Consider the following 27,203-nt stretch of genomic DNA (forward strand, 5'->3'; position numbering starts at 1 on the left):
ATCAGACTTGAGGCAAGTGCTGAAGGGATTTCAGGGCTGGCAACCTCTTCCCAATCCCACTGGGTTCCAACAACTGCACTAACACTTAACTGTACAGAATAGGAACCTGAATGTAGAAGCAAATCCAAAGGGTGTGTGCGTGTGTGGTGGAAATAGTAACTGGGATCTGTAAGTCCTTGGCGAGACCTTGAAGTGCTTTGCCAGTCAACTAATAAGAGTTCAATGGATCCATGCCCTTCTTCCCAATTGTAAATATTAAGATTATACCAGCAAGAATGAGTCTGTAAAAAAGTGATTTATAATAATAATAATAATTTATTATTTATACCCCGCCCATCTGACTGAGTTTCCCCAGCCACTCTGGGCGGCTTCCAATCAAGTGTTAAAAACAACACAGCATTAAATATTAAAAACTTCCCTAAACAGGGCTGCCTTAAGATGTCTTCTAAAGAGAAGATAGCTGCTTATTTCCTTCACATCTGAAGGGTTCCACAGGACGGGCGCCACTACCGAGAAGGCCCTCTGCCTGGTTCCCTGTAATCTCACGTCTCGCAATGAGGGAACTGCCAAAAGGCCCTCGGCGCTGGATCTCAGTGTCTGGGCTGAAAGATGGGAGTGGAGACGCTCCTTCAAGTATACTGGACCAAGGCTGTTTAGGGCTTTAAAGGTCAGCACCAACACTTTGAATTGTGCTCAGAAACGTACTGGGAGCCAATGCAGATCTCTCAGGACCGGTGTTATGTGGTCTCGGCGGCCACTCCCAGTCACCAGTCTGGCTGCTGCATTCTGGATTAGTTGTAGTTTCCGGGTCACCTTCAAAGGTAGCCCCACGTAGAGCGCATTGCAGAAGTCCAAGCGAGAGACAGCCAGAGCGTGCACCACTCTGGCAAGACAGTCTACGGGCAGGGAGGGTCTCATCCTGCATACCAGATGGAGCTGGTAGACAGCTGCCCTGGACACAGAATTAACCTGCACCTCCATGGACTGCAGTGAGTCCAAAATGACTCCCAGGCTGCACACCTGGTCCTTCAGGGGCACCGTTACCCTATTCAGGACCAGGGAGTCCTCCACACCCGCCCACCTCCTGTCCCCCAAAAACAGTACTTCTGTCTTGTCAGGATTCAACCTCAATCTGTTAGCCGCCATGCATCCTCCAACAGCCTCCAGGCACTCGCACAGGACCTTCACCGCCTTCACTGGTTCTGATTTAAAAGAGAGGTCTTTTATCAAGTCTTACTGACGAGTGATTTAAATCGTGATTTAAATCAAATTGATTTAAATCAAACCCACCCTGATGCCTAGCAAACTAAAATCAGGATAATGATTTTAAAACTGGCATGTCAGTGTCACACACCCGGACAGTGTCGAGAAAGACGTCCCACAAAAAGCATGCCCACTGGGCAAAGAAGCTGATGAAGATGTCAAGTCACGTGCTTTCCAGAATCCTTGCAGCATTATAGTGTGAATGCTGCACTGCCGAAGCTACACACCATGCTAACTAACACCAGAGGGGGTCAGCTAATGTCATTTGCCAGCACAGATGTGCACACTGGCCTACGGGAGAAATATCTCAGCTCTAACCGGCTGTCACGTGGAAACGTTTACAGCTGCAAGAAGCTCGTCCTGAAATTTCAGTAGCAAAGAAGGAATGCTTAAAAAAATAATAATTCAGTATTAAATTGGCAGCCAGATCTGCGGATGCCTGTGTCTTCTGCAGAGCTATCAAACATGCAGCTGACCAAAATACCCATTTACCTGAACAGTTTCCCCCCTGGTTTTTCAAATGCACTTCAATATTAATTAACTGAGTGTTTGTTTGAAGAGACTGATGTCACAAAAGCAGCTCTTGGAATGAACAAGCTTTATTTAACAGTTAATTTGGAAGAGTGGAGGGGGGCTGTATTGGCATGCCAGTCTACTCCTGATAATTCTCCAGCCGCCGCCCATATCTCTCACCATCCAAGTAGCCGCATCTCCCTACAAGGAATGAAGCATAGAGGCTGGCATTATTCTATTATTATTATTATTATTATTATTATTATTATTATTATTATTATTTATACTCCGCCCATCTGGCTGGGTTTCTCCAGCTACCCTGGGCGGCTTCCGACAAAAGAATAAAAATACAGTGGTACCTCGGGTTAAGTACTTAATTTGTTCCGGAGGTCCATACTTAACCTGAAAATGTTCTTAACCTGAAGCACCACTTTAGCTAATGGGGCCTCCTGCTGCCGCTTCGCCACCAGAGCACGATTTCTGTTCTAATCCTGAAGCACTATTTCTGGGTTAGCGGAGTCTATAACCTGAAGCGTATGTAACCTGAGGCACATGTAACCCGAGGTACCACTGTACATTAAAATATCAGTCATTAAAAACTTCCCTAAACAGGGCTGCCTTCAGATGTCTTCTAAACGTCAGATAGTTGTTTATTTCCTTGACATCTGATGGGAGGGCGTTCCACAGAGTGGGTGCCACCACCTAGAAGACCCTCTGCCTGGTTCCCTGTAACTTCACTTCTCGCAGCGAGGGAACCGCCGGAAGGCCCTCAGCGCTGGACCTCAGTGTCTGGGCTGAACGATGGGGGTGGAGATGCTCTTTCGGGTATGCTGGGCCGAGGCTGTTTAGGGCTTTCAAAGTCAGCACCAATACTTTGAATTGTGCTCAATGGGAGCCAATGTAGGTCTTTCAGGACTGGTGTTATGTGGTCTCAGCTGCTGCTCCCAATCACTAGTCTAGCTGCCGCATTCTGGATTAGTTGTACAGTGGTACCTCTGGGTGCAAACGGGATCTATCCCAGAGCCCCATTCATATCCTGAAGAGAACGCAACCCACGTCTGCGCGGGTCGTGATCTGCCACTTTTTCGCATGCACATGACGCCATTTTGAGCGTCTGCGCATGTGCGAGCAGCAAAACCTGGAAGTAAGGCATTCCATTACTTCCGGGTCGCCACGGAGTGCAACCCGAAAACGCTCAACCTGAAGCAACTTTAACCCGAGGTATGACTGTATGTAGTTTCCGGGTCACCTTCAACGGTAGCCCCATGTACAGCACATTGCAGTAGTCCAAGCGGGAGATAACTAGAGCATGCACTGCAAGACAAACACCTCACTCTCCTCTCCTACGAGCAAGGTGCCACTTTCTCATTTTCTTTGTTAACTGAAGCAATTATACATATATTTGCTTATGAGGCTGTTCAGAATTTGTTGTCTTTTATAGCGCTTTATTTGTTATGCCACATATAAGCAAACACGAACAATGAACTACAAGATCAGAAGAGTGGCTCGACAGGCAAAATCAATTATTTCCAGTTACTACAAGGGTCTCAGACTGGGTTCCCCGCCACTTCCACACATCCTTCATCCCAAAATGTCTTTCCGTGAGAGGCAGGTTGTCGCCAGAGGTCAATAAATGTATATTTTTAAAGATAACGCTCAGGAATTGCTTGATAACAGTGCACAAGCTTAGAAAAAAATATATGGTGTTTCATAGAAGACCCAACCATCTTCAAGCAGTTGTATTTTCATTTTACAGGTTGATTATTCAGAGGGATGGAAATGGGGAAAGTCACTGCTAAATCAGTAGTGCGACCACTAAAGGGACAAAAGGGGCCTGAACCACAAATTATCATGCAGCCATTCAGGTTTCAATATCCAGATAAGGAGTGCATGTTACAGCATTAAACCCAGGAGTCCTGGAAATCCACCTTTAAGACTGCATGCTACTTCCCTGGGGTGCATAAAATTTTTACCTTCCCCAAGGGCTCCTGTATAGATTAAGAGCTCTAGCTGGCTCTGCTGGAAAGAGATGCTCTGGCAGTGTCAGCCAAGTGCTGCTTTTTGGCTACAATAAAAAGGCGCAGAGATCAGCAAATGCCACTTCTTTCTGGATCCCATCCAGACAATAATCTTGTGAAGCAGAAGCTGTTCTTTGAAATAAGTTTTCATTGTCAAATTTAAACAGTTCTGGGGTGGGGGGTGGGGGTCCAGAAAAGTCAACTCCCTGTTTGGTGAATGAAGAAAATAGAACACAAAGGCAAGTTTAAGTACAAACAAATACAGTGGATGCTCAGGTTGCGAATGTGATCCGTGCAGGATGCACATTCACAACCCACGTCTGCGCATGTGCGGGTTGCGATTTGGCACTTCTGCGCATGCGCAAAGCACAATGCAGCCTGAAGCAGCTGTAACCCGAGATATGACTGTACAGTTGTTACTTCTATTGCAATTTGCAAGTAACGAAAAGGAATTTGCACCCATTGAAAATCACACTTGAGTCCAAACTAGATATGATGTTAAATGTGTATATCCATTCAGTGTGGACTTTAAAAAATGCAAATAGCAACTGCTTGGGGGATGGAGCTAAATTTCCCCAGCACCCATGCAGTAGTAATGATAATTATAATTTGTATCTTAACACAACAGCGTGTTAAATGCAAAGGTGCACTGAACATCAGTTTGGCCCGAGGGGCTCACAGCAGGAGCCAATTCCCCAACACTCCTAGCCACCACCTCTGGCTTGGCTACTCCTTTATGCTTCCCTTGCATACATGTACTGTACAGTGGTACCTCAGGTTACAGACGCTTCAGGTTAAAGACTCCGCTAACCCAGAAATAGTACCTCGGGTTAAGAACTTTGCTTCAGGATGAGAACAGAAATTGTGCGGCAGCGGCAGCAGCAGCGGGAGGCCCCATTAGCTAAAGTGGTACCTCAGGTTAAGAACAGTTTCAGGTTAAGAACGGACTTCCAGAACGAATTAAGTTCTTAACCCGAGGTACCACTGTGCACATGTTCATCATCATAAAGAAACATGGTGACCAAGACTGAGAGCTGGCAGCCACTGCAATCCATAGACACATCCAAGGGTGGCAGGCAGGTTACAGAATGGGACAAGAGAGAGCTTTCTGTACCTTAGTGGTTAAATGCAGCCCTGATTTTACGGCTACTGCATTTTTACAGTAACCAACCGAAATCCCACTTGGTCATGGAACAAACCCTTTTTGACAAGGCACTATAAAATCAGCAACAGAAAGGCTGCGCGTTTAACAAGGCTGTAAATCTAAATTAAATTCCATTGTAGCGGCATGAAATTCCTCAATTAAATGCCGGACGGAATTATCCCCCTGAGTGTCTCAGATGTCTGTAAAACATCCCATTTTATTTTCACTGGTTACTGGAGAGCGACAGAATACACGCGGCAATGTGTTGTTTGTATCTTGCAGGCGCAGTTCTTTCCCTTTGCTTTGGAACAGGATTTTTCTTGTCTTTGATCCGACAGTATCAGAAGGTGAAAACTTAAGCAGCCAAAATGAAACCACACACACACACAGGGGCAGGATGTATCAGCAAGCTTGGAGGAATTCTAAGGTTTACAGAAGCACAAAAACTCTTAAGAACCACCAGGGAGAGAGGGGAAACAGGTCAATGAAAACTGAACATGCTCACCGAGCATGGAATACTGATTGGGCTTGATGGGGAGCAGAGAGGAAACTGGAGGTGAAATGGAATGAATGGAATAGCCTGGTGCAAAGTCAGGGGTGGCTGTCATTTTGAACAGGAGCACCCCACACAGAGACAATTTGTTTCAGGTCCGACTTTTCTTCTAAAAAATGCTAAACATTTGCATGTGAAACTGAACAAATGCTTTCACTTGAAGGCACTGATATAGCAAGTTGAATATCTGAAATGTGAGCATTTAGGGAAGCTTTTGCAAAACTGGATGAAAATAGACAACATTATCATAATGCTTGCCACCAATCAGACTGTGAGGGCACACTGTATGTATTTTATTTTGAACAAATACAGTGGTACCTCTGGTTACAAACTTAATTTGTTCTGGAGGTCCGTTCTTAACCTGAAACTGTTCTTAACCTGAGCTACCACTTTAGCTAATGGGGCCTCCCACTGCTGCCGCAGCGCGATTTCTGTTCTCATCCTGAAACAAAGTTCTTAACCCGAGGTACTATTTCTGGGTTAGCGGAGTCTGTAACCTGAAGAGTATGTAACCCGAGGTACCACTGTAACAACTTTTAGTACATTTTTGAATTGGCTTTCTAACCTAAGATATTTCAAAGTGGGGTGAGTGTATCAACTTATCTATATATAACTTAATGCTTTTAAATCTGTACCCACTTTTTGATGCATTGGTCCCCACCATAACAGCAGCACACAAAAGGCACATGTAAAGAGTATGTGTACGCAAAACGTGCACGCATAAATGGGGGGAAAGTAAATAAAACCATAGAAAGCCATACAAAGTATTTCAGAGCGGCCTCTTTCTGATGGTTCCTGCTTTTGACTCATCTCCCTTTCTCTTAGGTACAAGCCACACATTTAAAATGTGCGGCAGCTAGACTGGTGACTGGGAGCGGCCGCCGGGACCACATAACACCGGTTCTGAGAGATCTGCATTGGCTCCCAGTACGTTTCCGAGCACAATTCAAAGTGTTGGTGCTGACCTTTAAAGCCCTAAACAGTCCCGGCCCAGTATACCTGAAGGAGCGTCTCCACCCCCATCGTTCAGCCCGGACACTGAGATCCAGCACCGAGGGCCTTCTGGCGGTTCCCTCGCTGCGAGAAGTAAGGTTACAGGGAACCAGGCAGAGGGCCTTCTCGGTAGTGGCGCCTGCCCTGTGGAACGCCCTCCCATCAGATGTCAAAGCAATAAACAACTATTTTACTTTTAAAAGACAAGTGAAGGCAGCCCTCTTTAGGGAAGTTTTTAATGTCTGATGCTGTACTGTTTTTAATATTCAGTTGGAAGCCGCCCAGAGTGGGTGGGGAAACCCAGCCAGATGGGCGGGGTATAAATAATAAATAAATTATTATTATCATTATTATTATTATTATTATTATTATTATTATTATTAAAACTACAGAATCTTCTCTCACCCTTCAGGCCAGGGACCCAAAGCCATTACATCACCAATAATTGAGAAAATGAGCGCTAAAGTATGGGAAGAGCAAATAGACTAAAAATAACTTGATGGCATGACATTTCAACAATCTCACAGCAAATTGTCATGGCAATAGAAAAGTTGTGACCTGTTGTCATGCTAACCAAAGTTTGAAGATTAATGGGAAAGCAGTTGGTTCCTACTTCATGTTTACGCTTTCAGATTTTAGTCTGACACACTTAGTGGGATGGATTTACACAGTGTTGGGAAAGCAAAACAAAGCCACTGGGCTTTGTTCCTAATAGAAACCTTTTAGAAATCCTTCTGCTTTAAGTGCCTACACCTACTGTTCATATTATTTGTGTAGCATTTCTTGTTCACAAGACTTTATCGCCTTTGCCTTTGCAAGAGCCCATTTTACATATAGGAAACTAAGGCTGAGAGAGACATGGCCAAAGCCATATAATGGGAATGAGCCCAAATGGTACACTCAACTACAAATGGCAGCCCTGAGCTGGATTCTCTCCTCTTCCTGCCCCCCGATAACTGCTTAAGTAGCATTACTAACGTTGAAACACCATGGTAAGAGTGTTCATACCCGTGCCAGTCTGTTAGGAAGAACTGGGATGAGTAGGTGGGAAGCAAGCAAAACAGTATGCTGATACCACAATAGAAAAATTGCTTGCCTTCACTTTCCAGTATGAAGAGAGAGAACCTGACACAAAAGTATAAATGTTGGTGAGACCCAAATTCAGGTCTCCCTAAATTTACTCTGTAATCTCCATACTTTGGCAACTTTTCTAGACGGTTGTAAGCTGAGAATTCAGTCCTAGACTGCTGTGCTCTGGGGCTTACATGATTCACCAGTCACAAATTCTCTTGATTCATACTTTTTGTTCATCTGAAGTAGTAAACAATGTATGCAAGTTAAACAACCTGCTACAACTGGGTACAGTGGTACCTTGGTTTACAAACGTAATCCGTTCCATAAGTCCATTCTTAAACCGAAACTGTTCTTAAACCAAGGAACACTTTCCCTAATGAGGCCTCCTGCCGTCAGTGTTCTTCCACTATTCAGATTCCGTTCTTAGACCAAGGTAAAGTTCGCAAACCAGGACACTGCTTCCGGTTTTGCGGAGTTTGTAAACCGAATCGTTCATAAGCAGGGCTGTTCTTAAACCGAGGTACCACTGTAATGCTATTCTGCTTTCAAAATAACAATAATAAAATAATAAAAGTGTCCAGTAGCACCTTAGAGACCAACTAAGTTTGTTCTTGGTATAAGCTTTCGTATGCAGAAGTGCGCATGCACACAAAAGCTTATACCAAGAACAAATTTAGTTGGTCTCTAAGGTGCTACTGGACAATTTTATTATATATTTTGACTGTGTCAGGCCAACACGGCTACCTACCTGAATCTAGAACAATAATAAAACCAGCCTGTAAAATTTCAGTGGCTTTTGAGTAGATTCCTTGCCTGCACCCCATTGATCACACTTCCAAAATAAAAAAGCAGGGGGGGGGGAAGCAGGAAATGGTCCTTACCTGAGGAAAGATAGCAAGGGGCTGAAGCGAAAGCAGCTCTGAGTCAAATGATCAAAGGCAGACAGACAGCATCATATGATTGCCACCCATGTGGTTCTTTTACCCCCTTAAGCTAACATGAGTCTTCCTGCTATCACCTCCCACTGATGGTTATTACCATGCACTTTACCTCCTGGGGACCCCAATAAAAGAGGCAGCTAAATCCCTCTCCCTAGAGGAGGAGAATGCTCATTCCTACAACATGTAAGGCATTTAATAAATGAGAGGCAAAAGCATAATCCTCAAGAGGACACGGAAGGCAATAATGTCAGACGCAAAGCTATAACTGCCCAGCTACAATAACTGCTTCATAGAGGATAAGACAGGTTAAGGAACTCTCATTTCTATGGGGCTCAGTTAGCTTTATGGACTAAAACATTACAATGAAAACTCAGCTCAAGTATCACTGGGTGTTTGGAGGTTTTTTTGGTGAAATTTCCTAAGCAATCTCATTACACACACATGTGGGGGGAGGCAGAGAAGCAGGGCTCTATGTAAGAAATGAAACGCTAGATCAAACTAGAGAACTTTGCAATAGCTCGGTTCCACTGCAATTTAAGATGAACATATTTTGTCTTGCAACAGTTCCAGTCTGAATCAGTTCAGATTGAAATTTATAAGCAGCACTAGTGATTGTGATGAGTAGGGCTGGGGCGAGATCAGCTTTTCGACACTGCGGTGTATCGCCAGACTAACATCGCGGTTTGGCGATATACCGCGATGCTGGAAAAACAAGATGCATTGGCCTCTGCATGCGGGGCACCGGGTGAAACTGCACTCGTGGTCTGAGACAATGCAGCTTGTTTGCACCGCTCAGCTGGGGATGGGGAAGGAACTCTAGACTCCCCCCAGCAGATGCGGCTAGCAAGAGAGACTCAGGAGTGGTGGCAGTTTCACAAGCGATATTGCACTGAGTGAAGCCGACATGACAGTCTGCTCCTCATACCGCTCCAGGGCGAGATTCATAAACAGCAGGCACGTCCAACTTCCAAGAGACTGCGATCTACTCTCACTATAAAAAAACTGGAGTTGTTGAGCTTTTGGGGGGGGGAGGGGGACCCAGAGTTGTTGAGCTATTATTATTATTATTATTATTATTATTATTATTATTATTATTATTATTATTTAAAAAAAATGGAAAGTATAATGCTGGTGGTCAACAAGAGGTTTAAAGGCTCTATCAAGGCAAATCTTAAAAAATGTAGCATAAACACCAACAACTGGAAACACTTGCCTGCGAGCGCTCCAGTTGGAGAACAGCCTTTACCAAAGGTGTCATGGGCTTTGAAGACACTCGAACTCAGGACGCAAGGGAAAAATGTGCAAAGAGGAAGGCACGCTTGGCAAATCCACACCGTGATCAACTCCCGCCCGGAAACCTATGTCCCCACTGTGGAAGGACGTGTGGATCCAGAACTGACCTCCACAGTCACTTACGGACTCACTGTTAAGATCGTGTTCATGGAAGACAATCTTACTCGGCTATGAGTGATTGCCTAAGAAGAAGAAGATTCTTTCCAGCACCTGCTTAAAACATTTTGGGTTAGGCAGTTACATGTGTCTTAATTTGCTTATAGCTTACTGTTTATTTTAATTAGCTTGGAATGGTTTTGAAACACCTGTTTTTAGCTGTCTTTTATTGAAAATTATTGGGTGGAATTCAATGTTGCACTTGGAATATTCTCCTCCTCTGAGTTCTTAATCTTACTCAGCTACGAGTGATCGCCAAAGAATAATTATTATTATTATTATTATTATTATTATTATTATTATGGCCAAAAAATCAGGAACCCACGATCGACCAGGGGCACCCCACGATCAACCAGTAGATCGCGATCAACCTGTTGGACATGCATGATATACAAGCGAGTTAGAATGGTAAAACTGCTGGTTTTCCCTCCCTGAATTGTTACATACTGAGTCCAAACCCAGTTCATTCCAGGCTCACTTGGTGCCATCTAACTCTCTCCACTGCCGTGACTACTTCCCCCTCCCTTCCAAGGACAGCCAGAGCAGCTCAGTTAGGCTCTCAGCACTACTGCTGCTGCTGCAGCACCTGGGCACAAGAATCCATGACGGAAATCTCCTAGCAGGAACCACATTTCTTATGGATCCTTGAGCCCACGATGCTGCTGCAAAAAGGCTGAGGGCCTAACAAAGGCCCGGCTGCATGGCTTCCCTGCCTGCCACCATTTTGATAATAATGTTGAAGTCACTAAGTGACCAACTTAGATTCATTTATTTCAACAGGTCCATTCTAAGTAGAACTTAGTTCATTTATTTTATGAAGAGCACCAGTTCTGAGACCCCACAGCTAATTCTCCCCATGCCTCCTCACTGACCCAAGTAGGACCAATTCAGCCAACTAGCCCTGGGGATTATCTACTTGATTTTTTATTTTTATTGTTATTGATGTTTTTGTACTGTATTTTATGCTGCTTTTATACTTAAGTGTTTTAAATTTGTTGTTAGCTGCCCTGAGCCCAGTTTTCTGAACTAGGAAGGGCGGGGTATAAATAAAGAATTATCATCATCATCATCATCATCATCATCATCATTATTTCAATGGGTCAATTCTAAGTAGAACTCAGTTCATTTATTTCAACGGGTCCATTCTAAGTAGAACTTAGCTGGATACAACACTTCAAAACAGGCTCAGAAATAAAGAATAAACCATTTTATTGCTAGGGATGTATGTTTTTCCAAAAATCCTTCTACCTAACCCTATTCCAAATTGAGCAAAGCTGGATGGTGAAGGGGGGTGCTCATCATTAAGCAGCACAACATAAAAACAAATGCTTCAGTTTTATTGCCCTTCCTGAACACATGGGCAATATGAAATACCAGGGTTTGTTTCCAGGAACTCTTTCAGCACAAAACCAGTAGCAGGTGCTTGTGTTGAGTTGGAGAGGTCACCAAGTGTGGCCGAGATGAGGGTTATGGGGCTGGGAACAGAGCCTGCCATTTACCTCTTGCATTTTAAAAAACGGTGGCAGGTTAGTGCTGAATCGAGAGACAAACACCCCGTTGAAAAAGCTCCCTTTCAACCAGGCACAATGCAAAACTGGTGGAGGCCAAAGCACTGGAAAGTCTTTCCGGACTCGTGTATTTGAACAGTGCCAAGCAAGCTCATTGAGACAATATTTTCTTCCTGTTGTCCTAGCCAGAGCTCTGGGAACTGATAAATCATCTCTGGCTGCAGATGCATTAACATTCCAGGCCGGTACTGGGTTAGATGAAATGAGGACGAAAGCCAGCAAGAGCACAGGGAGAGAAAGGGACACGGGGAGAAGGTTTCAGAGCAAAATGAAGCCTTGCACGTCCTCCAGATTTCGAGAGAAACACAGGCGCACTTGGGTTATGCTAAAGGGACAAGAAATGCTTGTCGTGTGGTAGAGAGCAAGCTAAACAATAAAACTCTCAAATGTGGCAGCAGCACTCTGCTAAATAATTATTTTAGCGGTATGGGTAGGCATGCATCTGGGTGCAATTTCCAGGGATGGAAATTTCCAGGGTGCCCTGGCAACTTAATAACTGGGTCTGGCAACTGGACTGCTGAATAGGGGATAGAAGCAGATTTCCTTACCTTCCAGATGTGCTAAATAACATCTGGATGCCACCAGCATCATCACCCCTCATATTCTCTTTTCCAAACAATGCTTTCTCTTGCCACCCTCTCCCTCCCATCCACCAGGGCTTTACCCTGCTTGATTTTCTCCTCAGTTTTGTTGTTGTTGTTCCTTTACATAACCTTCTCATAACTCAGCCTTATTTGTTTAGAGTTTGGATTTGGATTTGATATCCTGCTTTATCACTACCCAAAGGAGTCTCAAAGCGGCTAACATTCTCCTTTCCCTTCCTCCCCCACAACAAACACTCTGTGAGGTGAGTGGGACTGAGAGACTTCAAAGAAGTGTGACTGGCCCAAGGTCACCCAGCAGCTGCATGTGGAGGAGCGGGGAAGCGAACCCGGTTCACCAGATTACGAGACTACCACTCTTAACCACTACACCACACTGGCTCCCACAGTTTAGACTGTGAGCTGGCCCACAATCCAGCAATTTAAAGGGTAAAGGTAAAGGGACCCCTGACCATTAGGTCCAGTCGTGGCCGACTCTGGGGTTGCGGCACCCATCTCGCTTCATTGGCCGAGGGAGCCAGAGTACAGCTTCCAGGTCATGTGGCCAGCATGACTAAGCCGCTTCTGGTGAACTAGAGCAGTGCACGGAAACGCCATTTACCTTCCCGCCGGAGCGGAACCTATTTATCTCCTTGCACTTTGATGTGCTTTCAAACTGCTAGGTTGGCAGGAGCAGGAACCGAACAACGGGAGCTCACCCTGTTGCGGGGATTCGAACCGCTGACCTTCAGAATGGCAAGCCCAAGAGACTCAGTGGTTTAACCCACAGTGCCACCCGCGTCCCAATTTAAAGGGGGGGGGGAGTTAAAACAATGATATATACCAAGCTGGCAAAACATAAAATTACAGACAACAGAGGGAATAAAACAAGCATCAAAAATAAAATCTGATTCAGCTGATGTTTGAAAAGGCAGCGCATGGGGAAAGGAAGTAACAAAAGGAAGACAAAAGGAAGTAAGAGTTGGTGCCAGGTAAGAATGAAGGAATCTGCTTTAAATGGATTTATACACAGTTTTTGGTAGTTCTGACCCAGATGAGCTTTGCTTGCATCAAACTGCCTCTTTCATCAAGCACGTCTGTGCTGCTCCTACATTGGTGGTCTCTGTTTAAAAACCCAGCAAATTATATGCAAAATTACACGCAGAAATAGGCATGATCTGCATATGATACATACAAAAGTATCAAGCCCCATGCTATACTTCTGCAGCACAACTTTGTAAGTATATTAATAATATGTATTTAAATTCAGTTATATGTATCTTTTCTGGCTACTTTAAGAAACCTGGAGCATATATGCCTATAGTATTATATACATAATATTATGTATAATATGTGAGAATTGTTCGTATTTCGAGCAGAAGGGGGAGGCAAATTCCTCATCAGGATTAAGGAACAGGACAGTTATTAGACTAAATCTATTGTGATTTTCAGGAAATTCCATCCCCAGTGCTAGGCAAGCCTCCTTGGGAAGGTCATTCTACTGGCAGGGAGTCAGAGCTGGTTAGATAGTCACCAACTATCTAATTTCTGAAGAAGTGTGCATGCACACGAAAGCTCGTACCAATAACAAACTTAGTTGGTCTCTAAAGTGCTACTGGAAGGAATTTTTTTATTTTGTTTCGACTACGGCAGACCAACACGGCTACCTACCTGAAATTTCAGAAGGTGGGAGAATGTGAAGAACAGTCATTGACAATGAGCTCAATCATGTATGAAAACAGTCCCACAACTACACAACCTCCAAACCATAAGGCTTTAAAAAGTAAACGTCAGCACTTCAAATTATGCTCAGAAATGGATAACCAGTGAAGTTGTTTTAAATTTGGAGAGATAAAACCCATAGCTGATGTTGCCCTGTTGAAAAGACTGACTCTCTCCCCATCCAATCTTGCAACTATTTTTCTACAACTATAGCAGCCTTACTTCAAACAACGGCACCTTGAGACCAGGCAAACTTGAAGGCTCACCTTGCCCCATATATGCCTGCTTGGCCACTTCAGTTTGCAGAACCAACTGACTTTTTAGTGTGCCAGCACCCAAACTTTCGATCTCCCTGCCTATTGACACAAGGCAAGAACCTTCGCAGCATTCTTTCTGACACCTGCTTAAAACATTTTGGTTTAGGCAAATCTATCCAGAGATGCAGGATTTGAATTGTTTTAAAACTTGTTTTAGCTTAACTGTTGATTTTTAAAAATATATCTGCTTTAAAATAAAATAAAATAAAGGCTTTTATTTACAATTTCCATTTTTGTGTCATTTTTGTAAATGGCTTAGAGAGGTTTTATTTACAATCAAGCAGTACATAATTTTTTGTTAAAAATAAACAATCCAGTTCCTTCAATGAACCTGCGATTGTCCCCTTCTTCAGAAATGTTGGTGCCACAAACAAGATTGTCACTTGAGGTGGTGGCAGCGATGGATAGGACCGGCAGGTGGCAGTTTTGAGGCCCAGGACAGATGAGCCAGGCCCAGCATGGTAAGCCATCCAGCACAAAGCTTACATTTCAGAAGAATTAGATCTGCATTACAGTGCAGCACAGAAATCTGATACAAAGCACAGGAGGAAAGTGATTTCTCAGAATGCTCTAGGCGGGATGTGCATGCTCTGTGCAAACGAAACAAACCATTATAGAAAGCCAAATTCCGTGAATCATGTATAAAGCTAAAGCAGGGGTCAGCAAACTTTTTCAGCAGGGGGCCAGTCTACTGTCCCTCAGACCTTGTGGGGGGGCGGACTATATTTTGAAAAAATAATAATGAACGAATTCCTATGCCCCACAAATAACCTAGAGATGCATTTTAAATAAAAGCACACATTCTACTCATGTAAAACACACTGATTCCCAGACCGACCGCAGGCCGGATTGAGAAGGCGATTGGGCCGGATTCGGCCGCTGGGCCTTAGTTTGCCTATCGATCTATGACAGCCTGCTCCCCACCACAACATTCATCCTCTTTCATGGTTGAAGCTGCAACACTCAGAGCAAATCAAAGAAACAGAAAGTTGTGGACGGTGCCTTCTTCCCAACCAAGGCAAAGAGCAGAATTCTGGGACCAAAAGAAACAGCAAAAGGGTTAATTAAGATAGGGTTGGACGCGGGTGACACTGTGGGTTAAACCACTGAGCCTAGGGCTTGCCGATCAGAAGGTTGGCGGTTCGAATCCCCGCGACGGGGTGAGTTCCCATTGCTCGGTCCCAGCTCCAGCCAACCTAGCAGTTCGAAAGCACGTCAAAGTGCAAGTAGATAAATAGGTACCACTCTGGCGGGAAGGTAAACGGCATTTCCGTGCGCTGCTCTGGTTCGCTAGAAGCGGCTTAGTCATGCTGGCCACATGACCCGGAAGCTGTCCGCTGGCTCCCTCGGCCAGTAAAGCGAGATGAGCGCCGCAACCCCAGAGTCGGTGACGACTGGACCTAATGGTCAGGGGTCCCTTTACCTTTACTAAGGAAAGGAAAGGAAAGGAAACCTTCACTTGGCTCCTTCTTCCTTGTGGCAACAAAGGTAGAGGGTTTAAGAAGGGAAGCAGTTCCTGTCCTGTGTGCCCCATGCAAACATCTGGCTGGCCAGCTACAGGCATGAGGGCAGCACACAGCTTCAGGGGCTGGCATGTGGCAACTTAGTCAAAAGAATTACTTCGACAACTTGTAACAGAGGCTTTACCAGCCAGCGCTGGATCAGATTTCCATCCATAAAAGCTGACCTTTCAACAAAATTGTAATGCCTGCCTAGAATATAAAAAATAAAAATAAATGTCTACCTGGGGTGGAGAAAATTTCAATATTTAATATACACCCTTCCAAATACAAAATCCTAATTCACTGCTCATAGAAACAGACAATGCAAACATTACCTAAATTGCTCATTGCTAAGCCTGCCTGAATGCAAGATTAAAAGTAATTCCAGCAGACTGCTAGCAGGATCCAATTTTCATTTGTTCCTTCATGGAATCTACAAACTGTGAAAGCCCAGCAAAGGACAGCCTCTCTATGAAGGATGGTCAAAGAGCCAATTTTCAAGATTCCAAAACTGGTCTTGCAAATATTTGTAAAGAATCAAGTCTCATGCAGGACCTAACTTCCACAGTATGTCCCTATCTTCAGGTAGAAAACAGTCCCTTGCCTGTAAAAAAGAATATGCAAATCAGGACAGATGAAAGCCAATTTATTATTAAAGCTACATTTTGCAGGGAAGAAAGTTGTTGTGCATGACTCACGGAAGTCTAAAGATTGTAGAGGTGCAGATTTCAGAGGTTTACTGCTCTGAAAGCTCACACAGCTCTGGATGGACAAACACAAAAAGTCTGGCAAGAGCTTTAAGAACAGCCATAGCTACAGGACGGGGGACTAAGCAGGTTTTTTGCCCTGACTGAAGCCCCCAGAGGGGTGCCACTGTGTGTGTGTACACAAATGTGCATGGGAGTGTGCTAAACTGGGTCTCTGACCCGGGTGAAATAAAGCCTAGTTTCGCCCCTGGCCTTAAGAACAAAATAAGAGTCTGCTGGAACAAGCCAATGGCCCATCTAGTCTAGGGTTACCAGACATCCCCATTTCTCGGGGACAGTCCCCCGGATTTGCAAATCTGTCCCCGGAAAAATTCCATCCCCTGATTTCATTAAATGTCCCCGAGAAACGTGACACCGTGCTCTCCTGGAGTAATATGCAGCTGGAGGGGTGGGAAGATAGTTTTTGCACAGGCAGAGTCGGGGGGGTTTCGAAGAGTGCGAAAGAAGGGTTTTGCACCTTGCCTGGCAGAGAAACCGCGTGCCTTGCGCCCATCCTGGGCAACGGCGTGTCGCCCGCCCGTGACTCCCAAGCCTCTGCCAATCTCCTACCCCCTTCCCCCTTCATTTTGAGAGTTTCACAGGGTGTGAAAGAAGAGCTTTGCACCTTGCCCAGCAGAGAAACCGTGCCCCTTGAGCCCCTTCCGGGAAACGGCTGCCCACCCATGACTCCCAAGTCTTCCCTGATCCGTCAAAAGGAAGGGGGCAGGAGATCGGGGGAGGCTCGGGTGTCACAGGCGGCCAGCGCACCGTTGTCCATGAGGGGCGCAAGGTGCACGGTTTCTCTGCTTGGCAAGGCGTGGAGGGGTGAGATGACTCCGATTCACTCGGCCAACTGGAACGGCGGTGGAGCATGCGCGGAGCCGGGCAGCTGAGCGTGAGAGAAAGCGTGAACGAGGGGCGTGTCCCCGACGGCCGCGAACTGCAGAAGTCAAATTGGAGTAGGGAAACCTTATGTTATTTAAAGTTGAGGCTGCTTGAGTTGAGATACCTCCGTTGCAGGGGGTTGGCCTAGATGCCCCTCAAAGGCCCTTTCCAAATCTGTGCTCATCCCACAGTCGTATTCTCAAACTCTGCTTCCAACTCCACCCCCCAGGTTTCTCTCCTCTTCTGGACTTCTCAAGACAGCAAAACAGCTGATGTATAGATGTAATTAGGGATTATAAAGCGTGTAATTTTTTACAGTCATACCTCGGGTTAAAGTAGCTTCAGGATGAGTATTTTCAGGTTGTGTTCCGCAGAGACCCGGAAGTAACGGAGTGTGTTACTTCTGGGTTTCACCGCTCACGCATGTGCAGACGGTCAAAGTGACATCACGCGCATGTGCAGAAGCGACAAATCGCGACCCGCACATGCGTGGATTACGTTCGCTTCAGGATACGAACGGGGCTCCGGGAAGGATCCCGTTCACATCCAGAGGTACCACTGTATTTATTTATTTTTTAAGTTTCCCCAGATTCATTGAAAAAAATCTGGTAACCATAATCTAGACTGCATCCTGTTCTCAGTGACCAAGCGAGCACCTCTTGGTAACCCTTAAGCAGGATCCAAGCACAAGAGCATCCTCCCCTCCTGTGGCTTCCTGCCACTGGTATTCAGAAGATAACAGCAGCCCAGAAAAATACTTACTGCATGTCTCCCTTTGCCTGAAGGTGCCATGGGGACTTACATAGTAAATAAATAAATATTTAAAATACACAGCAACAGTTAAAAGTGATCACACTAAATACCCCCCAGGTACACTTTCCACTGCCATAAAATTATCACAAGCAATCACCCTAAAACAGCAAGCAGCTAAACCATCCACTCAGTGTATATTTTAAAAAAAATCATGGGGTGCGGGGGAAGGATCTTAGACTCGGGGAAAGCTTCACCTCCCTGGGGAAAATGTTCCAAAGACGGGGAGACACTACAGAAACGGCCTTCTCTCATACAGCCACCCTCCACACCTCTCTTGGGTCTGGCACTTGGAGAAGGGCCTCAGAAGATGAAGTAAGCGTCGAAAAGTCTCATAATGGAAACAGTGCTCTACATGTTAATGGGCTTCTGAGCCGTATAAGTCTTTGCAAGTTGAAAACCAGCACTCCAAATTCAGCTCAGAAACCAAATGCAAGCTGGTGCAGATAGGCCAGCGCCAAGGTTATATGTTTGGAGCTGTGAACATATATGTAAAAAATGAACGTAACATTTTAGCTGCCGTCATTCATTTTCAGCTTTGTATTCTTGTTATTAAAAAATGTGCCTAGGCATTCCATTGTTGCGCCCATAACCTCGGTTTAAGGGGCCATTTAGCTCCTAGCTTTCATATCTGTTTCTAACACTGTATATGTGTGCATTTTCAAGCGTTGCTCCACTCATAATCTGTCATCTCAATAAAAATATTTCTTTTGAGAAAGAAGATTACCAGAGGCAGGAATGCTCCCTTTTCCAGGAATGAATCCAATTACTGTATGCCTCTAGCAAATATCTGATCTGCTGTTCCTCTATAAGAAGCCTGAGGCTCCCATTGACATTGCCAGTGCTGCTCCTAGTGGCCACTGCCACTCTCAGCTCACCGGCTGAAAAGGTAAAAGGCCTGCTATATGTCCTCATGATATGCAGAGAGAAGGGTCTTTTGAGGCCTGGCTTTCACTGACTAGTAAGCCTACATCCAAACCGAACTGAACTTTGGACTGCAGGTGGGGCTTGCGTGATGGACTGCTCTTCCATACCAAACCTGGCACTGTGGCCTAAACCACTGAGCCTCTTGGGCTTGCTGATCAGAAGGTCAGCGGTTCGAATCCCTGCAACGGGGTGAGTTCCTGTTGCTCTATCCCAGCTCCTGCCAACCTAGCAGTTAGAAAGCATGCCAGTGCAAGTAGATAAATAGGTACCACTCCGGCGGGAAGGTAAACAGCGTTTCCGTGTGCTCTGGCACTTGTCACAGTGTCCCATTGCACCGGAAGCGGTTTAGTCATGCTGGCCCTTGACCCGGAAAACTGTCTGTGGACAAACGCTGGCTCCTTCGGCCTGAAAGCGAGATGAGCGCCGCAACCCCATAGTTGCCTTTGACTGGACTTAACCATTCTGGGGTCATTTACCTTTTTTTAAAAAAAAAACCATACCAAACCACCACCTCCCAAACATAGAACATTAGGATTTCAGCAAAAAGGCTACGCTAGAATCCTTTCCCATTCACATGTTGGTTATCTATGACAGGGGGTTTGTTTTGAACAGCAGCTAGCAATGAGCCCCCCACCTATGGTCTGAAGTGTCACTGCCCAAAGCTTAATTGTTTCATTTACTTAAAGACTGATATACTGCTCTTCAGACATGCTTCCAGGGAGATCTACATAACACACAATAGAAACATCGCAGTGCAAAACGAAAAACAAAAACCCAATTGAAAGTAGCATTGAGTCACTTGTAGCAGGTAAACAAAAACTTTAAGAGACTGGGAGAATAAATATGTCGTTGCCTGGTGCAAAAAATAACAATGATGGTGCCAGGCAAATTTCCGCAGGAAGGAAATGTCACATCACAGAAATGGGTCTCTCTGGTAACTGCCACCTTGCCTCAGATAGCAGGAGTCCCCGAAAGAAACTGTCCAAAGATTACCATAATACACAGGCAGGTTGTTGTGGGGAGAAGGCAATCCTACAGGTACTGAAGGTTAGTCAAAAAGCACTGTGCCTGGGATGTATCTGGCAGTCAGTGAAGTTATTTCAGCACCAAGGAGATATATATTCCCACTGATAGGTTTTAGTCAACAGCCTAATGGTACAGTGGTACCTCTGGTTGCAAACCGGATCCGTTCCAGAGCCCCGTTCGCAACATGAGCAGAACGCAACCGACATCTGCAGGTCACAATTTGCCGCTTCTTCACATGCGCGTGACATCATTTTGAGTGTCTCTGCATGCGCAAGCGGCGAAACCCGGAAGTAACCCTTTCCGGTACTTCCGGGTCGCCGCGGGATGCAACCTGAAAAGACGTAACCTGAACCGAACAATCAGGCCCAATCGCCTTCTCAATCCGGCCCACAGACGGTCCAGGAATCAGCGTGTTTTTACATGAGTGGAATGTGTCCTTTTATTTAAAATGCATCTCTGGATTATTTATGGAGCATAGGTATTAGTTCATTTTTCTCCCCAAAATATAGTCCGGCCCACAAGGTCTGAGGGACAGTGGACCAACCCCCTGCTGAAAAAGTTTACTGATCCCTGCTCTAATACATTACAGTGATCAATTCACAGAATCACAGAACTGTCGAGTTGGAAGGGAACACAGGGTCAATATAGTAGCTGATCATATCAGCAAAAAACTGGCCTGAGATCAAGGTACAAATACAGAGCGACTGGACAAGTAGCTGGACTTGTTGGTTGGGGAGACTAATCAATTGCCTGACCCTGCTCAAAGCCATCATCAAGACAAGGAACACACACACACACACACACACACACACAGAGAGAGAGAGAGAGAGAGAGAGAGAGAGAGACCCTACTCTGGCTTTTACCAGTGAAACCTCAGAGCTGTGAGTCATTCATAGTTATCATTAAAAAGGAGCAACGGAACACAATGTGCTTGCCCTTGTAAGATCCTCAAAGAATCTTTTTTTGTTTTGTTTATTAAAAGCAGAGGATTAGACTGCTTGAACACCAGAAGGCATAAGAGCCAGCACTTTTCCCTCTCGCCCTTTGTTTTAATTGGGGGCAGCAGCACAGCACCTTCCCCTGGGAAATCATTTGGAAAGTTACCGTATTTTTCGCTCGATAACACGCACCTGACCATAACACGCACATCGTTTTTAGAGGAGGAAAACAAGGGAAAAAACATTCTGAATGAAACAGTGGATGTATCATTTTTGTGCTTCATGCTGTGGCCACAGACATGTGATCTGATGGTGAATTTGGGGTGACCCAATGCAAAAATCCTGAGAATCCCTGTGGATCCATGCTTTGTAACCACGTTTTTGCACCATTGCAGCGCCAGGCAACAGTGGGTATGTGATTTTGGGGGGGGCAGGCTGTAGCCATGGACATGCTATGTGCTCTGATGGTGAATTTGGGGTGACCCAATGCAAAGATCCTGAGGATCCATGTTTTGTAACCACGTTTTTGCACCATTGCAGCCCCAGGCAACAGTGGGTGCGTGATTTGGGGGGGGGCAGGCTGTAGCCATGGACATGCTATGTGATCTGATGGTGAATTTGGGGTGACCCAATGCAAAGATCCTGAGGATCCATGTGGATCCATGCTTTTTAACCACATTTTTGCACCATTGCAGCCCCAGGCAACAGTGCGTGTGTGATTTTTGGGGGGCAGGCTGTAGCCATGGACATGCTATGTGATCTGATGGTGAATTTGGGGTGACCCAATGCAAAGATCCTGAGGATCCATGTGGATCCATGCTTTTTAACCACATTTTAAGTGGGGAAGGAAGGAAAAATACAGAATGGACAAGGAGCACGAGAGGGGTGTGCAGAGAAGCAGCTGGCTAAGAATGCAGGAGAGGGGTATAACGGGAGGGAGGAAAGGAAGGCAAAAGTTTTCCCTCACCTACCCACCCAAGCCAGCCAGCTCTCTCTCTCTCTCTCTCTCTCTCTCTCTCTCTCTCTCCCTCCTGCATGTTTTCAGCAGCACCGGAGCACAGAGACGACACTCTGCTTTCCCCTCTGCTTGCCTGGAGGGGAGGGGCTTTCCCTGCTCTTTGTTCCGTTTGAGCAAACACAGCAAGGAAACAGAGGAGGGTGGGCAGTAAGACCCTGAGGCAGAATGCAGGAAAGCAGCCACTTCCTCTTTTCAGGTTTCCCTTCTCCGAGACGCGCGATTTGATTTTTGCCTGATTTTTTTTGCCATTTGGCTCCAGGGACCACACATTCGCTCAATAACACGCACAGACATTTCCCCTTCCTTTTTAGGAGAAAAAATCTGCGTGTTATAGAGGGAAAAATACGGTACACTGCAAACCAGAATTAAGGCACAGGTTTGTAACGCTGTGAACAACAGATGCAAAAATGCACTCCCGTGTGCTAAAGAGAATCAAGGTCAATGAGGCTGAAATTCTCCACAAATGTCACCAAGCTGGAACTTGCACAATCTGTCCCTGAATCCTAAGCACCTCGCCTTTCTCTTGTGGTAAGAAAAGCATGTTTCTAGCCTTCTAGTCTACAGAAGATCCTGAACTGGTGATCTGAACCTGACCAGGGCAGGGATTTAGCCTATTGACTAGCACCAAGCTCTAGCCAAAAAAAGAGAAGTAAATAGAGAACTATAAGTTGAACAGTGGAATTTAGATGTTTTGCTCTCTCAGTTGAAGAGACTGATTAAAGGAGTGCATTTCCGCATCGGACTATACAGGGAGTAAACAGATAGAAATGTCCATCTAAGATCTGACAGCTATCTGTACCATATCATGATTACACAGAATTTCCCTTTTGGGCAATTCCTTCCACTCCGATGTAACTGTGCTAATTTAAGAGATTTCAGCGCAGAGGCCTTGCAAGTACAGGTTTCTCTTTTGAGCAGAGACTATTCTAAGAACATAATTACATCAGCCAAATCCAAAGTTTTGAGCTCCAATAGGAATGTACTTGGTTCAGAAAGCTTCAAAAAGTGCCCAGAATATAGTCAGCCACTTGCTGCTTTACTTTTGATTATGTAAGCAGATCTTTGCGGTGCACTATATATATAAATATTGGCACTTGCTACGCAATGTAGCAGCCATGAAAAGAAACCTCTAAATGCTTATAAAAGAGCCAGGAATTGCAAAGACTGGTTGTTTTGTAATGATGTGCATAGTTCAACAGTCCACTTTGGCACCTTACGGACATCACCGGTGCGGAAACTGTTTCGATTCAGAATACACCAACAGGATGCATTCATTCAGTAATCCAGTTGGCCATTAAAATGTACAAAATCTTTACTGCTTTTGGCTGCCCTCATTGGTTTATGCCATCAAATGCTCATGTGAAAATATTTACCTACATTGGTCAGAGCTTTGAAAACACTAGCAACATCTGCATTTGTAGATCTGGCGCTTTTCTGGTGGTGCATTTCGAAGAGCGTCACCACAACCACGCATCCTTGAGACCATTAAAAATGTACATCAGCTGGCTGTCAAATTGCTGATGAAGAGGGAGCTGCGCTGGGTCCTTACCCTACAGTTTAACTCCCCAATGAAGTGGATTTCCTCCCTTTGCTGTGAACACACGTGTAGGATTTTCTCCTTCATTGTTTCTCCTCTGCTACTTGTTTCCAGGGTTTCTAACACACCACCTATTTATTCAGCTCTAGGTACTTTATACCAGTAAGTGGTTAAAATCGCCTCTTCATTCCGTTCCATTTAGCTTAAACAATGCACCTGCTACAACCTCTCATCTTCAGAAAACTGGTTTCATTAGTAGTACCTGACTGCACAGACAGCTGATTCCAGTTTATATAATAGGTCCAATGCGTCACTAAAAATTGTCAGTTTATTTTCATGATCGTGATTTAGCTATCTCTGGATATATTGTTAAAGAGAGGTTTTTAAAGATGACATTTTGAATTTTATTAATCAGGTTTTATTGTTCTCAATTTGGGGGGGTCGTATCATCTTTAAGCGTCCTGTTTTTAATTTGGTTTTGTTAAATATGTTTTCTTGAGACACACACACACACACACATATATTTTTCATATATTTCACATTCCTGTATATGTTTCAACAAAAAAGCACTTTGGTAATTTTGTTTCATATGCATTTAGAAGAAGACTATGATAATGTATTAATACTTTACTGTTCCATGTTATTTGTATGTTTATAGCACATGTGGCTCCCAGGCAGTCACCCATCCAGCCCTGCTTAGCTTCATGGGCCTTCAGACCATAGTCTAGAACAGGCTTCCTCAACCTCGGCCCTCCAGATGTTTAGAGACTACAATTCCCAGCATCCCTGACCACTGGTCCTGCTAGCTAGGGATCATGGGAGTTGTAGGCCAAAAACATCTGGAAGGCCGGGGTTGAGGAAGCCTGGTCTAGAACAGGGGTAGGCAACCTAAGGCCCGTGGGCCGGATGCGGCCCAATCGCCTTCTCAATCTGGCCCACGGATGGTCTGGGAATCAGCGTGTTTTTCCATGAGTAGAATGTGCCCTTTAATTTAAAATGCATCTCTGGGTTATTTGTGGGGCCTGCCTGGTGTTTTTATATGAGTAGAATGTATTCTTTTATTTAAAATGCATCTCTGGGTTATTTCTGGGGCATAGGAATTCGTTCATTACAGTGGTACCTCAGGTTACAGATGCTTCAGGTTACAGACTCCGCTAACCCAGAAATATTACCTCGGGTTAAGAACTTTGCTTCAGGATGAGAACAGAAATCGTGCGGCAGCAGTGGGAGGCCCCATTAGCTAAAGTGGTGCTTCAGGTTAAGAACAGTTTCAGGTTAAGAACAGACCTCCCGAACGAATTAAGTACTTAACCCAAGGTACCACTGTATTTTTTCTTTCGAAAATATAGTCCAGACCACCACATGGTCTGAGGGACGGTGGACCAGCCCACGGCTGAAAAAGGTTGCTGAGCCCTGGTCTAGAACTTAGGTGTTTGTTCATCCAACCTGGTGCTAGACCACAAGTATGCTTTTGACTGCATCTTTCCTCTTGTTTGCCAAATCCTACGTCTGACCACTAGCCCATCCATGACTATGCTTTCTGCCTCCAGCCCACATGACCATTGGCTGCAGCCTATAATGAAACTAGGCCCCAAGCCTGACCGGGGTGGGTAGGTGGGAGCTGCTGCTATGGCCATGGCGTGTGGCTCTGTTTGATGGTAGCACTCGCTGCTTTTCAAAAACCTCCTTTCCCAGTCCTCTGCCTGCTCTTGCTGCCATTGTTGCTGTTGTGCTCCTCTCCCGCCCCTTGATAATTTGGATTTTGTCATTCTAAAACGCTGGTTTTTAAGAATTCTGGGGACTTGCTAACGGACAAGAACTGTCCGTTATGAACATCCTTGATGCGGCTGATTTTGTGGACTGTTGCCTTGTCCCAGCACGGACAGCACAGATATTTCTCGTATGAATAAATGGGAGTCTTTTTCATTAAAATGTTGAGCGATCTTTAGGCAACAAAAAAAAAAGTTCTGTTCTCTTTTGTAATTCAGATTTAGCTCACCCCATGCAAGAAAAATGGTAGGACATGAAGAGCTTTTGATATATTTTGTGCCTGGGCTTTTCTTCTCCATCCTGAAGTTTTCTGTTTCATGGTTTTTAAAATAAAAACCACTCTTATGACAACTCTTTGCCTCCTGGGCAGCCAAGACAAACATCTAAGGACTCTAGTGGTTCAATTGATTCATCAGTGCTCTGTGTATGGGTTCTCACACTGGCAACATCTAAGTTTCCCTACCTTTTGTGCATTCACTTGCATTCCCGGGGACCTTGTTAAGCATTTCCGTGTTTGAATTTGCCTTCCATTTCCTTTTCAAGCGATTCCAGCTCTCCCTGGGACCTCCAGCAGGGCAAATAAAGGTCATTTGAGTACCTGATTAGCTGGAATGCACATTCACTCGGTCCCTCAATTCCATACAATTTTGCTCAAAAGCACTCAACAGAGCCAGCGGTTTCATTCCTAGACATCTTAGCAGGCTGACTCTCCCACCTATCAAACCTCAACCCTCTTACCTCTCTCAGTTCTGCTAGTGAAAACAAAAGATGCTTCAGGTGGGTTGCAGCCACTGGAGAGGGGAGGAAATAATAAACCTACAAATAGCTGAAATTAGCAGACATCTGAAGAGGAGCCTTCAACATACCTCTCCTGAATAATCCTTTGTTATCTTCTCTCTCTTAAATCCTGCACTGTCTCCGATTCTGGTGCCAAGGAGCCAGAGTGTGACACTGGTCAGAGACAAACAAAACCACCCACTGTGGAAATTTGGCCCACGCTTTCTAGAAAGATAATGGGTTGCACAAGGACGGCTTGTGGTTTCCAACAGGCTGTTGGCTGGCCACTGTGAGCAAAGAAGGCTGAACTAGATAGGCTTTTGGTCTGATCCAACAGGGCTCTGATTATTCACAGGTATCTCACAACATAGATTAGGCTGAGAGATCATGACTTGCTCAAAAGAGGCTCAAATAGTAAGTTCAAGTTCAAGTTTGGGTGGGAACTGCCCAGATAGGTGGCATATATATAATACTAATAATAAAAACCACATACTCTCTACTACTCCTACTCCTACTACTACCACCACTATTACAACTACCATTTCACTACCATTTCACTAGGCAAACTAAGGCCCAGGGGCTAGATCCAGCCCAATCGCCTTCTCAGTCCAGCCCACGGACGGTCTGGGAATCAGCGTGTTTTTACATGACTAGAATGTGTGTTGTTGTTTAGTCGTTTAGTCGTGTCAGACTCTTTGTGACCCCACGGACCAGAGCGCGCCAGGCACTCCTGTCTTCCACTGCCTCCTGCAGTTTGGTCAAACTCATGCTGGTAGCTTTGAGAACACTGTCCCACCATCTCGTCCTCTGTCGTCCCCTTCTCCTTGTGCCCTCCATCTTTCCCAACATCAGGGTCTTTTCCAGGGAGTCTTCTCTTCTCATGAGGTGGCCAAAGTACTGGAGCCTCAGCTTCACTATCTGTCCTTCCAGTGAGCACTCAGGGCTGATTTCCTTCAGAAGAGTAGAATGTGTGCTTTTATTTAAAATGCATCTCTGGGTTATTTGTGGGGCCTGCCTGGGGTTTTTACATGAGTAGAATGTATGCTTTTATTCAAAATGCATCTCTGGGTTATTTGTGGGGCATAGGAATTCATTCATTCCCCCCCACAAACCACAGTCCACCCCCCCCCC

The 27,203-nt window shown here is 45.1% G+C and overlaps 1 protein-coding gene and 1 long non-coding RNA gene across 7 annotated transcripts in view; both read right to left on the minus strand.

Annotated features, from left to right (window-relative positions):
- Positions 1-27,203, minus strand: part of FAM168A (family with sequence similarity 168 member A) — a 171,285-nt gene that overhangs the window by 70,266 nt on the left and 73,816 nt on the right. The gene's annotated exons all lie outside the window — the stretch shown is intronic.
- Positions 1,845-16,769, minus strand: LOC310761025. 2 transcript variants are annotated; one of them, XR_014547196.1, is made up of 2 exons: positions 15,974-16,769; positions 1,845-1,977 (listed from the first exon to the last, which is right to left on the minus strand). It is a non-coding gene; the product is annotated as an uncharacterized lncRNA (long non-coding RNA). The 2 variants fall into 2 exon arrangements; XR_014547197.1 differs by lacking the exon at positions 15,974-16,769 and adding an exon at positions 3,750-4,104.

The sequence above is a fragment of the Podarcis filfolensis genome (assembly GCF_964270895.1).
Source record: "Podarcis filfolensis genome assembly, chromosome: 4".
Classification (NCBI taxonomy): Eukaryota; Metazoa; Chordata; class Lepidosauria; order Squamata; family Lacertidae; genus Podarcis; species Podarcis filfolensis.